General features: G+C 49.4%; 1 protein-coding gene and 1 non-coding gene across 2 annotated transcripts in view; one reads left to right on the plus strand and one right to left on the minus strand.

Annotated features, from left to right (window-relative positions):
• The window catches only part of LOC144170678 (cyclic nucleotide-gated channel alpha-3), a 296,313-nt gene that overhangs the window by 81,062 nt on the left and 200,458 nt on the right, over positions 1-14,793 (minus strand). The window lies entirely within an intron of this gene.
• On the plus strand, positions 12,118-12,190 carry Trnat-agu (transfer RNA threonine (anticodon AGU)). The gene has a single exon. It is a non-coding gene; the product is annotated as a tRNA-Thr (tRNA).

Below are 14,793 nucleotides of genomic sequence, written 5' to 3' on the forward strand. Positions count from 1 at the left end.
ATTGATCTTGGCCCGTTCCATGACCTTCCAGTTATGGTACGCGGCCACATACGTAATGTGGCTGATCACGAAGGACTGGACGAGTCTCACGAGGTTGTCCTCCTTCATGCCCGTTCTTCTCGAAGAAATGCGGCGAATGAGGCGAATTGCCTCGGCCGTCTTGCTGTTGAGCTTGGCAAGGGTTTCACCGTTGCTGTTGTTCTTGTCAATGATCATGCCCAAAACCTTGAGTCTTGTTACTTCGGGGATGCGTTGCCCCGATGCGGTGACTATTTTGATACGGTTGGCTTCGCGCTGCGGCGTATTTCCCCTGCGTTTCGGTGCTAGCACGAGTAGTTCAGACTTGCTAGGCGAACAGAGCAGGCCGGTACCAACGAGATGCTGCTCGATGGTGGTGACTGCCGCTTGCAGTTGGCTCTCGATGTATGCGTCGCTGCCGCCGGCGACCCAGAGCGTGATGTCGTCGGCGTATATAGTATGCCGGATGCCCGTTCGCGCTAGCGCCTCCGCAACCCCAATCATGACGAGGTTGAAGAGGAACGGTGAGACGACCGATCCTTGCGGTGTGCCTGTGCTTCCGAGCATCTTCTTTTTAAGCTGCAGGTCCCCCGCGTGGAGTTCTACCATCCGATCCGTAAGGAAGTCCTTGATATAGTTATAGCTGGTTTCGCCCATGTTCAACTTGGAAACTTGTGCCAAGATCGCCGAATGCTTTACCTTGTCGAAAGCACTCTGGAGATCCAGCCCAAGGATTACTCTGTTATCTCTCGTGCCTTCCTTGTCGATTATTTCCGCCTTAAGCTGGAGCATGGCGTCTTGCGTGCTCAGCTTGTGTCGAAATCCTATCATGGAGTCTGGATATAGGCCTTCCTTTTCGAGGTAGTCTTGCCATCTGCGCGCGAGCACGCGCTCCAGCACCTTGCCCACGCAGGACGTGAGCGCGATTGGACGGAGGTTGTTGGTGTCTGGCGGCTTGCCCGGTTTAGGGATCAGGATGGTCTTGGCACATTTCCACTGGCACGGCAGCCTGCCCGATCGCCAGCACTCATTGTAGTATTGGGTAAGGGCCTCTATCGATGGGTCGTCTAGGTTTTTAAGCATCTTGTTCGTGACCAGGTCCGGGCCGGCTGCCGAGCGGGTGTTTAGCTCGTGCAGCGCAGCTCGCACCTCCGCCATAGTGATGTCCCGGTCTAGCCACGCATTGGGTGACCCTGCGTACGGTGGGTGGCGCTCCGTGGGGGTAGCAGGTAGGTATTTGTCCTCCAGCTTCTTGAGCACAGCGTCTTTACCTTCCTGCTGCACCGCTGTGTGCATGAGCCTAGCGAGGCGGTCTCGTTGGTGTGACTTGGTTTTAGCCTCGTCAAGCAGGTGTCGTAGGAGGTTCCACGTTCTTCCACGATGTAATTGTCCATCGGCTTTGTTACAGATCTCGTTCCACTGCTGTCTGCAGAGAAGTTTGCAGTGGATCTCGATGGCCCGATTTAACTCGGCCACTTTCTTGCGCAGTTTACGGTTCAGTCTCTGTTTCTTCCAGCGTTCCATGATTGAGTGTTTGGCCTCGATGAGGTTGGCAAGGCGGCTATCCACGCTTACTATGTCTTCGTCGGTCTCCACGGTTTTGGTGGCTGATTGCACGGCTTTGCGAAGCGCGGCGGACCACTCACCTATGTCTCGGATGACCGGACATTCCTTGGGTTGGTTCTGTCGGAAACAGTCCCAATCTGTCCATTTGTGCAGCACGGTGTTACCCCCGATCGGGCTGGGTATTGTGATCTCGAGAATGTAGTGGTCACTGCCAAGATCAACTCCGGTGTTTGCCCACGCAATCTTGCCCGTTCGATCGTTCTTGACAAAAGTGAGATCTGGTGTAGTGTCCCTTGCCACGGAGTTGCCTATCCTGGTGGGGTTGGTGGGGTCCGTGATGAGTACGTAGTCGTTGTCCAGGGCGCTTTGTAGCAGGTCTCTGCCCTTGATCGTGTCTCGGAGGTAGCCCCATGCTGTGTGCGACGCGTTAAAGTCGCCACCGATCACGAGCGTGCTGCCCCTGGTCTTTGTGCTGGCCTGGTGGAGGAGGGAGCGGAATTTCTGGTGTATGTGCTTGGGGTTGCTGTAAACGTTGAGCAGGAACAGGCTGCCCTTGCGTTGCTTGCTCGGTATGATCTCCGTAAAGGTGTACTGAATCTTGATGTTTCCTTGCTTTATCGTGTGCTCCACAAAGGTGAGACCCTTGCGAACGAAAGTACACACGCCACGGCCTTGGTCGGGGCTAACGTGTGCTTTGTACCCGGGGAGGGAGGGGGCCGCCGAGACCGTCTCTTGGAGCATGATCACGTCTGGTTTCCTGTTAACCATCGCTATGTGCTGTTGTATTACCGCCTTCTTGTGATCAAAGCTGTGGCAATTCCACTGCCAGATCGTGAGATCTGACCGCGGGTTTACTGCTGCTGTTGGGTTGGCGGCCATGATTGCGTTAAGGTGAAGGGTTGCTGTTGCTCTTGGTTATAAGGGTGGTTCACGAACATTGGTGCAAAGGTCGGGTGGCGTACGATTGGGCGTAAGGTCTGCTCGATGAACTCGAACTTTGCTTCGATTTTCTTGAAAGACGTGATAATGAGCTCCTCCAGCTTGTTGAATCTTGCGTCAAACTTGGCTTCTAGCTTGGCCTCAAGCGTTGCTTCGAGCTGTTCCGCTTCTTTGCGGGATCTCCGCGACTCGAGCGCGCGTTTCTTGGTTACGGGCTCAGTCTCCATTTCATCGTGGGGTTCGGTCGTTGACATTTCCTCCTCGGGCATAATCTGCGGCCTTGACTCTGTAACCGGCGGTGGGGTTGGTGGCGACTGAGTCGGGGATGGCGACGGTGCAGGGGTGGGGTTCGTAGCGGCGGGTTTCGATATACGCAGTAACTTGCGTATCTCGGCGATTTCCTTGGTCAGGTTGTTAACTGAGGCTTCCAGTTCAATGTTTCGTTTTCGTAGCGAGTCATTTGCTGCCTTGAGACGGTCCATTGCTTCGTCATTTCGCCTCGGTGGCGGCGCGGTCGGCGTGCTTCTGCCGCTGTAGCTCTTAGTTACGTCGGCCCAACTCACGCGATCGCGTGACGGTGACCTGTTGCGGCTGAGGCTCCGTTTGTTTTTGTCGCAGCTGCTGTTTCTTCGTGACGATGCGCGACTCCTGGAAGGAGCCCTTGACTTGCTTGGGGAACGTGACCCTTCCAGGCGCGGGAACGAGCTTGCCGAGAGCTGCTGCTGTTGCTGCTGCTCGGCGGCGCGACGCTCCCACTGCCGGCGCCGGACGACGTACGGCGTCTTGAATTTGCCCTTGCAAAATCGGTCGCCCGTTGGGTGAGCGCCTCCGCACAGTTTACACTTGGGGGTACATGTGTGGTCCTCCGTGGGGTTGGTCGCGCCGCACGCAAGACACGCGCGGATGGTCGGTGTGGGGCATACGTCGCGCCGGTGGCCGACTTTGCCGCACTGCTGACACACGTCTATTTGCTTGCGATACAGGCTGCACGGGATTAGGGTTACGCCGTAACGAACGAAGTTCGGTACCCTGTGACCTTGAAACGCGATGATAACTGTGGTCGTGTTTCCGATGCGCTTGGCTCCGACCGCGAGGGGGTTGCGGTCGTTCACGATGTTCCTGTCTATTTCGGCGGCGCCGTCGTCCGTCGGGATGCCGCGTATGACGCCCTTGACGGTGTCGTGGGGCGCCGTGCGATAAGCGCCAACTTCGTGGAGCTTGCCTTGTACTTGTATCGCTTGAATTCGGGAGTATTTTGCTGCGTTTTCCTCGCTAGGAGTGCTCACTACCATGATGTTTTGCTGGACGTTGGGGCATATAGTGTCCCTGGTCCCCGCCGCACTCTCGATGCCTGCCGCTGCCAAAATCGCCGCGGCCACGTTGGTGGTGCCGGCCTTGAGAATGTCGAGGCCGCCCCTTGGCCTCACCACTATCTTGATTTCCTCCGTAGGCATGGCGGGCATGCGTGCCGCACGAATCGCCGATACACGGGCGCTGGTGGAGAACTTCGATTTCGAGCTCGTAGTGCCGTCTCGACGGTTAGGCTTACCGTTCGAAGCGCGTTGCCGAAGTCTTGACATGCGATCGCAGGCCTGGGTCCAGCCAGCTTCATCGTGGTATTCTTCGGGCGAAATATCCTCGCCCTGCACTTGCACGCACATTTTGGAGTCCGAAGGCCCCGCATATTGAGCGGAAGTCTCCATGTCGTTGTCGAAGAGTACGGGCTATGCCAAGCGAGCCCTGGGTTCGCTTAGGCTTAGCGAGTCCATGTGGCGCCGGAGTAGGTAAAGTTCGATAAATCGGCGAAAAACGCACCTTTCGATAAAAAATTGGTATCGGTCGAAGCCAATCACCTTCGCGCACACATTGATAATACGAAAACCGAAGTTTGATCCAAATAGCACTGCGTAATTAGGTATGGAAGACAGAGCCGATGTGAAAACGACTGCTCACCTCGGCGATCGCAGCGCCCTCCGTGCCAGCTTTCTATTCCGTCGTTGACGCTTCCACCTGCGTGTCAGCGAGTGTCTGGCTGCCCACATGTTGGAAAGCGTGGCGTCAACGAACGGTGTGTCTGTTGTTGTTATGATCTCCTGTGTAAATTTGCGAAGTGCTTCCCGTTGTCTTTTGGCCCATTCCGCATATGGCTCTATGGGATGTTCGGCTTCTGCCTCCACTTCTTCTTGTGTGGCGCAACGCTCCTGGGTATGTTTCCTCATCTTGTCCCAATCTGTGACTCTTGCTTTTCCTAGCTCTGCTTTGTATTTGGGTCCGTGTATATCGATGTTAATGATCTTGTGGTCGGAGCCTAGGTCGACGTCGTCACACTTCCATTCCATCTCGAGCGTTCCCGACATCCATGTTAGTTCTGGCGTAGTGTCATTGGTGACACTGTTGCCGGTTCGAGTTGGCACTCCGGGTTCGTTGAGAAGTGTGAGGTTATGCTTCTCCATCGCCTGTATAAGAGCTTTGCCCCTCTTGGACGCGAGCTTGTAACCCCACATCGGGTGTGGTGCATTGAAATCACCTAGGACTAGGAGCGGTCTGTCTTTCGCTAGTTGCTTCGCGTCCCCCACTATTGCATCAAAGTCGTATGGATGCTTAGCACCCGGTCTGCAGTAGATGTTCAGTATAAATATGTTTCTTGTGCTTCCTATGTCTCTTGCGTGTATCTCCACGAGTGTGTGATCACATCCGTGTTGTGCCGTGATGTGTTGCGTTGCCGCCACGGTGTTTCGTACGAGGATTGCTGTGCTCTTCTCTGTTGGGTCCGTATATGTTATATATCCTGGCAAACGTGGCTTTACTTTTGTTTCCTGTAATGTTATGATGACTGGTTGTCGACACCTGTCTTGTCCTCCGATGTGCAAGATGAGTTCCATGTCTTTGGCTCTAAAACTCCTGCAGTTCCATTGATAGACAATAGAGACTTCCTTGTTGTCTTTCCGTTTCCGTTGCCGCTTACTGTCGGGATTCAATGCCATCTTTTTGACTGACGTCTATGCGACCTCGCCTCTTTGCGATGGTCTCTTTCAGTCTTTCAGCCCTCTCCTTCTTGAGAGACCCGTACCGGTTGCGAACTTCCATAGCGCTTACTCTGGCCGCAAGGCGATCGTGCTTGACCTCCAGCGTGGTAATACGGTCTTCCAACCTGCCTAATGCTGCCAGAATGGCCGCCTCACCTGGTGTTATTTGCGCCTGCTCATCTGCCTTCTTATTAATGGTTTGTTTATGGTTTATATTCTGTGGGGCTTCTTCTGCTTCCATCTCTTGCGTTTCTGTATTCTGTGTTGTCTTGGGGAGTGCCGAAGACGGCGACATCTTCCTCGGCATTTTACGTGGTCCCTCACACGTGGTAGCTACTGGTGTTTCTTCGCATCCTTGTGTCTTTTTCTGCTGCGTGTTACCTGTAATTTTCTCTAATCTGCTCATTAACTCATGGATTTGCGCATTTTGTCTTTCAATGATGTTCTTTAACTCTGTTACCAGTGCGCTTTCACTTTGTGTAACATGTGAGGGGGTGGGGGAAGCGGATTCAGGGGTTAGAGCTTTGGGAGACTCATTGGCCCAGCCCACCTTTGTATGGGTGTTCCCGCGCTGGTCTCCAGGGCCGCCCCTCGATCTCGAACGTCCTCGTTGTATCCCGTTCTCCGCTCCGTCGACGAGCCCGGCTCCGCTCCGCGCAGCCGACGCCGCCCGTCCAGCTGTCTCCTAGCGCCGGTTCCCGGCCTGCGCTGCTGGCCTCGACGGGGAGCGCCCCTTGCGGCCACTTGCGCCGCTCCGTATTCTGGATTGCGGCCCTCGGCTGACGCTGCGCTCTCGCCGCAACGGTGGGAAATCCTCGCCAAATTCTTTCTGTTCTTGTTCTTGTTGTTGTCGTCGTTCCCATTGTCGCCTTCGCACCACGTACGGGGTCTTGAAACGATTGGTGCACTCTTGGCCGCCTGTAACGTGCTGGCCGCCGCATAGCTGACACTTCGGCTTGCAGAGTGTTGCGTGGTCTTCGTCAGGGTTTGGCTGCCCGCACCCGATACAGATTCTTGTGTCGGGGAAGGGGCAGACGTCACCCCGGTGCCCGACCTTCCCGCACTGTCTGCATACGTCGTGGTGTTTGCGATACAGAACGCACCGCATCAACATAGGGCCGTATTTGACATAGTTCGGTACCCTCGTCCCGTCGAACAGTACAATCACCGCAGACGTCCCTCCAATGCGGTGCGCCTGCAGCGCGTGGGGTTGGTCTCATTTACAATGTTGTCGTTGATCTCCTCGTCCGTATGGGCGGCATCAACTCCTCTGATCACGCCTTTTGCTGTTCCTTCTGCTGCTGCTCTGTATGTCCATATTGGGTGTGTTGTTTCCCCCACTGTGAGGTTACGCATTCTGTTGTAACGCTCGGCTCGCTGTTCACTTGGCGTGCATATTACGATGATGTTTTAAGCGGGGTTTGGGCAGATCGTGTCCATCCTTGCTTCTTCCTTGCTAATTTGGGCTGCCGCAACGACCGCCGCCATCATTGCCGTAGCTCCAGTACGAGCGACATTTAAGCCGCCACGTGGTCGGATGATGATTTTGGTCTCTTCACGCGGCATTGGCGGCATACGTGCTGCCTTCGTTATTCTCGCTGTCACCCTCTTCGCGTAATTGACCCGCTCCCTCGGTCTGGATTGATGTTCAGACGACGAAACGGACTCACCGGCTTTCAGCTCGGTACTGAGGCGCTTGGTGCGTCTGCTGTGGGCCGTCCATCCCGCCGTATCGTTAGGCACAAAGTCCTCACCAGGCACCTCCACACACATTCGTCCTCCGTGGTTCCCGAGTTGCAACCCATTCACAGATGTTGTCGCACTCACTTCCATATCTGTTGTTGAGTCCATGCTGCACCGCTGAAGGCTGGCCGCAAGGGCCGGGAACCGCCCGCGGCCGAATCCGGCCGACCACGCTAAGCCTAGGCGTCGCAGGCGATGCGGAAAAAGTCCGGTAAATCACCAAATTCGATGTCTTCCGTGCCAAATCCGGTATCAAATTGCAGCGGATAGTATTCTGCAACTCGTGGTACTCGTGAATTCAACACAGCGTGAAAATTCCGGCGGAATAAAGCATTTCCTCGGGAGCCGAGGTGAAACACATCTGCACCCTTCCAGAAGTAGTAGGAAACTTATGCCATGTAGTATGAGTGGCTCCCTAGTGGGGGAATCCAAGTGATGGCCGGGTGACCGATGCCCTAGATGCCACAAGTTGCTGAACAGGATTAAAATGGTAGTCACGCGCACCTTTAATGAAGGAGACACAAGGTAGTCATTTATTCAGTTAAATAAAGACACCACCCGTGTAAATAAAAAAGAAGGCAATACTTCTCTGAGAAACCTTTTACAGGCAAAAAAAAAGTTGAAATGTCGGGTTACAAGCTGACAACTAAATAACGTCAAATCGAAGTCAAATTACCACCATAAATCCTTCCTTCAGAATTGAAACTAAAGAAAACTACAACGGAGTAAAAAGAAATTACAAAGCTGATGATGTGGACAACTTAAAAATTCGCAGTTAGTGCTCTTATGAAATTAATTAGCATAATTGCAGTAAAACTGAACGCTGGGTGAGTTGGCACGGTTGCATGCCGAAAAAAGAGCAAAGAAAATGTATGTGTGCCAGGAGTAAGGAGTAAACGAGACCTCTAGTTCTTTAGCTCGTCCCTTGTGGTTTGAAACATTTCATTCGCGTTTCTATTGACTCTACAGGCGTAGTTAGAGTGAAACTGATTACCTCCCCAGTACATTACGCAGGTTCAAACACACCAGTTCCTGCTTAATAAATTCACAGCAGGGGCGAAAAAGCCCCGACCTGAATTTAACAGAGCGCATTTCCAGGCGATTAGGAAAGCGCGCTTCTATAAACACGAGGTAAATGTGCCGTGGTCCCTTATAAGCGAGCACGAGATCACGGAGCGGCATGCGCCTGGTTTATGGGCTTGGCTAGGTCATTAGCCATACACCTTTCAAGCTGGCTCAATAGTCGAGTGTCGTGCACCTCCACACGAGGTCCTGGGTTAGATTCGCTCTAGCGGACGCTTTATTTCTGACCGAGATAAGAAATGGGGATGCCCATGCGTTCGGCACCTGACACCCGTTGAAAAACCACGCATAGCTTAAATTCAACCGTAGGTATCCAGTGCAGCCTGCTCATCGACCAGGCTTGTGGATGCACAACTTCGATTTTGTTGCTTAGCATGGGGGTTGAAACGCGCTAGGTTTCAATTCCAGGCATCAATATCTCAGCCACAGGTACAAAAGCGACAGCGTGGCGGTGGCATCCTCACCATAAGATAAAGAGGAACTTTATTTGGCCACGGTTTTATGCATTTTAAGTGTCGGAGAACAAATATTCCCCACGCTCCACGGGTCTTCGAAGCGTGGGGTGTTGTATAGCGGGAGGCGTCGTAAAACACACGTCGCGATCTCCTTTGAAATCGCACGCAGTTAAACACATGATTTGGTCCCCGAAATTATACGTCTCATCATTTGTATGGATGTTCATCGTTAGTAGATAAGGTAATAGGCACCCTTTCTAGGGTCAAAACATGACTACGTCAAACTCATACGCCTCAACACATATTTTCTTGCGTATGCTATGAATTTTAAGCACATTACCTGTTAAAAGGAACCATTGTCAAAATCAGTCTAACGAAAATGAAAGTGTGCGTGTATATGCGTGTCTTTTTCAAGGATGATAACCATCAACAAAAAAAGTTAATATTGGCCCATACCTTTCCCCTAAATTATGTATCACCTCTTGCTGTGTGTTAATAGTTCCGATGATCGCCCACCTTAACAGAGCGGAAAGAATCACGATTATTTCTCTAACTCTCAAGCAGGCCTGCTGCATTCTGTAAATATTGTGTTTAGGTCAACTGGTTACTTGAACTTGACAGGTTTAATCTACATGTTCGCGTTTACGTTGTTTCCTTCTGCTTAAATAAACGAGGTATTATCTGTACTCACTCTGTCTTTTTTGTCTGTTTTCAATTTATATTTTTGTTTTATTTTATTGGTTGGCTAATCTCACGGCTTAGTGTGCCATCTATAATATTTAATCTGTCACTAGCTCTGAGAGTAAATGGACCCGTAATCGATGCCTTGTTTCGGAAGACGAGCGCGAGATACATGGAGACACAGGCGACAATTCCGGGTGCGAAAGCGATCAAAACCATTCCTGATAACATCTCTACTACAAGAGACTGTACTAAATTATTTTTGCGTAGCTTACTTACAACGCATGTTTTTTTTGTTTGTTTTTGCGTGTCCTCCGGGGCCGAAGCAGCATATTTGAAAACTCAAGTTTGGGTTCACGGTTGCATTGAAATTTCGCCAAGGTGATCTCGGTAATTGCGTATGTTCTGTTGGAAATCCTTTGATCAGTGATCAATGCACAACATTCTTTTAAACAACATCCTCTATTGTACGAATTTAAAGCGCAAAAATTCAGACAGGGGACGAACAGGACAAAGACAAGAAAAAATCATGGTTCACATTATTCCCTAAAGTGGATGCATCAAAAGTTACAATTACTTGTAATTTCGTGCACTGATTATAATGAATGCCTATAGGTTCCTGACGGTCGACGCGATTTGATTGGCCTCCGTCTGAGCGAAACTCTCTATTCAGACAAATGCGAATGAAGCAAAAAAAAAAAAAAAAAAACCACACAGTGTTCTCTTTTCGCTCACGTAATACTATTCTTCCAGATAGTCTTCATTAGCTTCCTGGTAAAATTTAGTTTAACTTCAAATTTCTAAAAATAGCATGCGTAGTGTAGGCTTCCTATATCTAGAATTTTTTTATTCAATTCTCTTAGCCAACGGCGGCCGCTGAATTTCAACCCCGGCTAGAATGAAATGAAGTAATGATTTTTAAGATAATTCTCCCTATAGAATTACAACGTGCTGAAAAACAAAAACAAAAAAAAAACGCTCTTGGAATGGAAACGCCACTAATGGCTTCATACTAAATACCAATACGTGGTTAGAATTCTCGTGGCAAGCGAACCGGGACTAAAATACCGTACAGGTTCCCTTTTCGAAACACTCTAGCACTACTAATTACTTGCCGTGGTGCTGTCAAAAAAACGAAACGGGTATTAAGAATCTCGGCATTCTCGCTTCCCACGATCGGTTTGCTCGTCTTCGGTAGTTAACTCCGTTTCTGCTTTTCTGTTCAATTTTCCCTGCCTCGCTCCTACGTTCTCTGTCTAAGGTCCACTGCGAGCAGTGGCATTTTTGTCTTCGTTAGCTCAGACGTTCGCGGAGCTTCTGCCCGTCCATTTTTCTCACATTAGGCGAGTTGGAAGGCCTGCTATTCAGCTCTGTAAAAGACACCCTACGTTCATTTAATGTCACAAGAAGTAGAACAGAACAGAAAGATTTCAGCACACTATACGTGTATATATAACATACCAGTCGACCAAGAAAAAAACAGGTTCTTTCAAGCTGCACACTAGAGCTGACGCATGACCGAAAAAGCAAAACATGCGCTGGTGCTCTGTTTTTTAGAGTTCTAAATTGGTGTCCTGGCAGGGGTAGTACGTTCTCTTAATTAAGTCTCTTAATGGTATTCCAGCGAACCTGTTTTGCGTTTTCAATTTGGACACGCAAGAAGGCCTCACATCCTCTCAGCTTCTCGGCAATCATTTATCACCTTTTTTTTTCGTCTGCTCCACCTACGCTTTTTTTTATTTCCAGGAGGCCGTTCTTCCGGCACGGTCGCGCTAACGAAGTGCACCAGACTAAGTTGACTTCCCTTATTATAACAAGTTCTCTTAAGTCGGTCGCGTGTGATTTTTTGAAGCCCAAATGCATGGTTGTTTGGTTTATACCCTCGGGGCTTGTTCTTGACGTGGTCATAATTTGGCGTTCTCTATAACAAGCTCAACAACATGTATAATGGTCCCCCAAAACGAAGTGGAATAATTTTTTTGCTTTGCGCAGAACAAGCGATGTGAATTCCTCTCCCTCCTCTCCCTTCTCGTTCACACTCAGCCTGTCTAAAAGGGAAAAAAAAGTGAATGCCAAGAAAACTACTACCTTTTGACACAGATAAATTTGAACCAAGCACGAGAAAAAGCTTTAGAAAATAATTGCATTAGAAAGTACTTCAAGCATAGATCTCAGCGTCTTAGGTAAGATCGCAGGTTGTAATTTTTAGAAACAAATTACAATAAAAGCGGTCGACGGACTATTCACACGCCGGTGAAACAGATTTTTCGTGAGCCATAACTCACTCTGCTGAACGAAAAGATCAGACAGACTTCACGAATCTTGGCGTGCGGAGGAAACAATACCTGACGTAAAAGCCCTAATCCTACCAGCGTGGTCGCCTTCTAATGTATACGTTGTGTATGCATAGTCTATATATATATAAGACAGAAATAAGATTTGGCAGTCAAGAAAACCTCCGAAAGCAAATGGGAGGATGTGGTAGGTCATTGAAACAGATAAAGAATTTGGAAAGAAAGAAAGAAAGTGGAGCACAGGAAACCCCAAGCACAGGAAACAAAAATACCTTAACATAAATACCCCAGAAAGTGGAGGGGAAAATCACCCCGCCGGTAGCGTAGTGGTTATCGCACCAGACTAGTATTCTGGAGGTCGTGGGTTCGGATCCCACCTGGCGGGCATTTTTTCTCCACTTTCTTTCTTTTTTTCCAAATTCTTTATCTGTTTCAATGACCTACCATATCCTCCCCTTTGCTGCTTTCCGAGGTTTTCTGGACTGCCAAATCTTATTTCTGTCTTATTGTCAACGAGCCCCTCATTTCCCATTCTAATTCGCTCTATATATATATATATATATATATATATATATATATATATATATATATATATATATATATATATATATATATGTAGCGAATCAGAATAGGAAATGAGGGGCTCGTAAAAATAACACAGAAATAAGAGTTGGCCGTCAAGAAAACTTCGGAAAGCAAAGGGGAGGATGTGGTAGGTCATTGAAACAGATAAAGAATTTGGAAAGAGAGAAAGTGGAGAAAAAATGCCTGCCAGGTGGGATCCGAACCCACGACCTCCACAATACCGGTCTGGTGCGATAAGTATATACAGTAATACCTCGTTAACTCGAATTAGTAAACACCAGAAAATATTTCGAGATAAGCGGATATTTGAGATAAGCAAAGTTGCGTGAATTGCCATGAAATATCGAGTTATTTGCAAAAAAGGGGGGTTACTACTTACCAGCTCTTCAACAGCAGCTTCCAATCTTGCTTTTCATAAAGGTTTGAAAGAGAAAATGCAACAGGATACGTTCACCGGCTGGGTTTTGCGGCACTGGAATTTTACTTAGCAGAAAAGAACTGCGTAATGCTGGTCTGCTTTGCGGTCGCACTCGCGCCTAGTAAGGAGTCCTCTAGCTGCTTGATTCATTGCAGGAGGCGATCTTCCCCGCCGCTGCACTCAACCTTACTTCGCAGCAAGCGCAGCAAATGTTTCGTTTCGGCAGATGTCGATACCTCTCCAGGAGGTTCGTCGTCGTCTCCCCCGTCTTCGCCGCCCGCTCCTTTTGTGGCCATTTCAGCGATTTCGGCGGGCACATACTAGTGTACCTCTGCGCATGTCGCTACCATCCCATGAGGATCCACAAGGTTGCTTGACGAAGTTGATATGCCTTTAGGCTCACACTTCACTTTTGGAGAAAACATCGGCTTTGTGGTAGGCGTGGCTAAACGAGAAAAAATCCAGGGAATTAGGCGCGGCAACATCACGCGAATCTTGTGAAACAGACCGCGGCGGCGAAATTTTCGTTCCACTCTCAGTCAAGATTTCGAGACATCCACAGCTTGGCCGAAAAATACTTCGAAATAAAGGGCAACACACACATGGGACGTATAGGAAATGGTTCGGTGCAGCGGAAAATTTCGACTTAGCCGATTTTTCGAGATATGCGAGTTCAAGTTAACGAAGTTGTACTGTATATATATATATATCCTCCTGAGTACCAGCAATGGGAAATTTGTCCAAAATATTGGACATCGAAGACCGAGCGATTACAGCTTTTCCAAAGCTCCTATCGCCGTAAAACCGGTTGTCCAATACCTTGGACAACTGGTGCTGCCATCTGTACCGTGGTTTTGAAATTAGAGGTCTCGAAGCGCCGCTAGGAGTATTCATAATGGCGGCGTTGAGTGGTGCGGCGTTCTACGGTGCCAACCGCAACCGTAAGTACTTTTTTTCGCACTTTGAGCTTATTTAATGTCATTTCATCGGTTAAACGTCAAAGATAATGTTGCAGAGAGCACACGCAGCTAAATATTTCAGCTCTTAACGTCCTTTCTTTTGCCTACGCGGTGTGAGCTTTGACATGTCCAAAAGATTGGACGTCGGGACTGAACCAAGTTGCTTTGTGTGAATTACGTGGCGCGCTGCAGTGTGAACAGAACGTGCTTGCTTCCGATTGCTACTAGGTTGCGGTATGATATGAAATTCTTTTTCATTTAGGAAAAAGGCCACGCGTCAGTGATGAGACGGCCGAAAGAATCCTTGAACGAATCGCTGGAACGGCCACGTCCGACATTGATCTTTCGGACAGTGACGACGACACTTTGGTAGACACTACATTTTCGGCTCCACTTGATACCCTGAGCTCTGAAGAGGACGAAAATAGCGACGATGAACGCCCGTCCACCTCGAAGACGACAAAGGGGCAGTCATGGAAACGCCATGATGGGTAAGGAATAGTAGTAGTATGCGTTTTGGGAAGGGGGGGGGGGGCTAATGTACTGCAGGAGTGTGCATTGTGACGGTCGGTCATTGCCATGTGAACGGATCAAAAGCAACTCTGCTCTTTTACGCTGTTTTTCTTCATGCAGGCCGCTTCCGTCTTGGATTCCTGACTTCACATCCACCCCTGATGACAGTCAACAACGGGTTTCGTGGAGTCCAAGTGACTACCTCGTTCAGTATGTGCCACATGAAGTCTTCGAGATGATGGCTTTTGCCATGAACACGACACATGTCCAGGAGACTGGAAAAAGTCTGGAGACCTCAGTAGAAGAACTCAAAATGTTTTTTGGGATTTCACTGACAATGTCCTGCCTGTGCTACCCGCAGATTCGCATGTACTGGATGAAAAAGACAAGGGTGCCTCTTGTTGCGGATAACATGACAAAGAACCGGTACTTTCAACTTCGGCGCCGGCTGAAGCTAGTTAACGAACTTGATGTAAGTGAGCAAGAAAAAGAGAAAGACAGGCTCTGGCGCAT

Source organism: Haemaphysalis longicornis, unplaced genomic scaffold (assembly GCF_048455015.1).
Source record: "Haemaphysalis longicornis isolate Haplotype H1 unplaced genomic scaffold, Haemaphysalis longicornis Haplotype H1 scaffold_2, whole genome shotgun sequence".
In the NCBI taxonomy this organism is placed as follows: Eukaryota; Metazoa; Arthropoda; class Arachnida; order Ixodida; family Ixodidae; genus Haemaphysalis; species Haemaphysalis longicornis.